Consider the following 2765-nt stretch of genomic DNA (forward strand, 5'->3'; position numbering starts at 1 on the left):
CAATCCATACCAGTATATTACCCCCAATCCCATGTGCTCTTATTTGGTTTACTAACCTCCTGTGTGGGACCTTATCAAAAGCCTTCTGAAAATCCAAATACACCACATCCACTGGTTCTCCTTTATCTATGCTACAAGTAACATCCTCAAAAAACTCCAACACGTTTGTCAAACATGATTTCCCTTTCATAAATCCATGTTGACTCTACCCAATTATATCATTATTTTCTAAGTGTCCAATTATCACATCCTTTATAAAGATTCTAACATTTTCCCTACTACTGACATCAAACTAACAAGTCTGTAGTTCCACATTTTCTCTCTCCCTCCTTTCTTAAATAGTGGGGTTACATTTGCTACTTTCCAGTCTGCAGGAACCTTTCCAGAATCTATAGAATTTTGAAAGATAATCACTTCCAGAAGAAATGTCACTATGTGTGTGTGCAGCTATTCAACTCTTCTTTGTTTCACGTCATAAGGGGTGCCTTACAGAAAGAGGCCAACTATGACAATGCCACCCCGGCACTTATATTGAGGAATTAATAGCCAGAACCACAGCCTCAACTATTGCCACTACCTTACCAACTGTATCATGGCAGCTTACTTGGACAAGCAGCTTTCGAGAGACATACACTCAGGAGAAACTAGCTAATGAGTCAGATGGGTTACCACTTAGGAGGGCAAGAAAGGTGAGTGGCATAACACTTTCAGGTGCCAAGCCCCAAGCTCTGACTTTCCCAACATTCTTCTGTACAGCATTCCTCAGAACAACATACATTGCAGCTTCACTCATTCCTCTCTCTGCAGCCACTTTCTCACATCCCCATCTGAACAGCCAACACTGACATTCATCCTCATCTTTGTGCTATCTCACACCCATCCTCACAGCCATCCACCACAAATGTTGTCCTTCCCTCCTCTCCACAGAATCCATTTGTAACACTCCTTGCAGGAGAAGAGATTGCACAACTTTGGGGAGAGGCAGAGAGCTGGGATGGGGTTGGGGAGTGGCGGGGGGAGCGGGGTGGTGATGTTGCCTTCCAGCGATATCTACCTTGACGGACACTGGCAACGTGTGCCCACTGGGAAGGAAGTCTTGTTCCAGGAGGCTGCAGACCTGCTGTGAAAACCTGATCCTCTTGAGACACTGGTGCTCATACATGATTAGAGAGCTGATCCTCTGCCTGTAGACACTCTGTTGGGGGTCTCACCTACTTGGAGCTGGATCTCTGTGCCCAACCCCTCTGTCTTGTGGAGCAGCATGTGACTGAGGAGAGGAGTGCTGATGCTGGTGTTTTTATTGTTGGTGTTGCGGCTCCTCTTGTTCTTCATTAGAGGTGCAAGGTAGAGTTACATAAGCTGTTCCCATGCTGCAGTGAAGGTTGACAGCTGGTAAGTGCAGCTCAAGGTGATTGAAGTCTAAGACAGGTGAGCTGAGTTCCAAGGAGTTGGTTTACCACTGTTTATCAGTGGAAGCAGACACTTAAATGAAATGCTGTGAGCACAGGCCTCTAATCAAGGCTGAGCTGGAGCTCTTCAGTTTCACTGACGAAGCACTCCCTGCTGTGCATATGCCTGGTTGATCCTGGCGAATTGCAGACAGCTCGGGAAATACATGTGCTGGCTGTCAAAGCCAGAATACTGGGTTAAACCAGCAGTTAATTACCTATTTACATATTACAGTTAATTACCTGACAGCTCGAAGAGGGTTCCTCGCTCACCTGCAAACCCACCCAGCTCAAACCTAGACATGGGCGGGGTGATGTTGGGATCCCAACCTGATGTCACATTTAGGGTATTTAACATCCCACACGCACCTGAACCCACCCTTTGGCAGTTAAGATTCTGCCCTATATGTCAGATTAATAATCTTTATTAATAAAACACACTAATACAATCCATTATATGCAGTGCTCAAAAGACTGGTACTAATATTAAACATGAACAGAGATCTCATCAGGCTGTTCATGCTAGCCCTATATAACACTAGATAGAGCTCTTAAAATGCTTTGGTGTGCAGTTTATGTGGTTAATCACATAGGCTAGCATAAGGTTGGCACGTAAGCATGATTCTACTACATGTGGTTAGTATGCAAGTACATATTGCTATTGTGTCACCACATCAACATATGTGTAGACTCTTTCCCCCTACATGCTCTGGCTCACTAGTACGTTTGTTTATTGTTCTCTGGATATTTTCCATCCATGAGTGACTACATCTGGCTTGGACAACCTTCACTTCCTTATCTCTCTTTGATATTTGTTACAGAGAACCCCATTCTCCGTTCACACAGGAAATACCTTGATTCTTATGACTTGCAGAGGAGGAGGAGCAGGGTAAAGAAGAGATTAGATTAGAGGCACAAAGTCAGGCTTCAGAGAAGTATCCCTTTTGTATGTACATAACCACTCATTAAGTTCTACCAAGGAGGTCCTACCTTTACTTTTCTGTCATAACAAACTATAGGAATTCTCAAGTCCTAGTTTAGGCCCCTGGAGAAATCTGGTGGCACCCAGTACGAGTCTGAAGATTCATTGTAGATTGTTGCATTCTGCATAATATCAAAAGTAGGAAAAGCTTGCTGCTTCCTTAAGCTGAACGTGATGATAATAAAGAGGGTGCATAGAAAGGAGAGAATATGGGACAGCACAGTCAGCAAGCGAAAAAAGGAAGGCACAACTGAAAATCCAGTACTTTCAATAGATAAATGTTCACTCACAAAAATTAATCTGCTTGCTCTCCCATTCCACACCCTCACTAAGTC

This window comes from Heterodontus francisci, chromosome 9 (genome assembly GCF_036365525.1).
Source record: "Heterodontus francisci isolate sHetFra1 chromosome 9, sHetFra1.hap1, whole genome shotgun sequence".
Lineage (NCBI taxonomy): Eukaryota > Metazoa > Chordata > Chondrichthyes > Heterodontiformes > Heterodontidae > Heterodontus > Heterodontus francisci.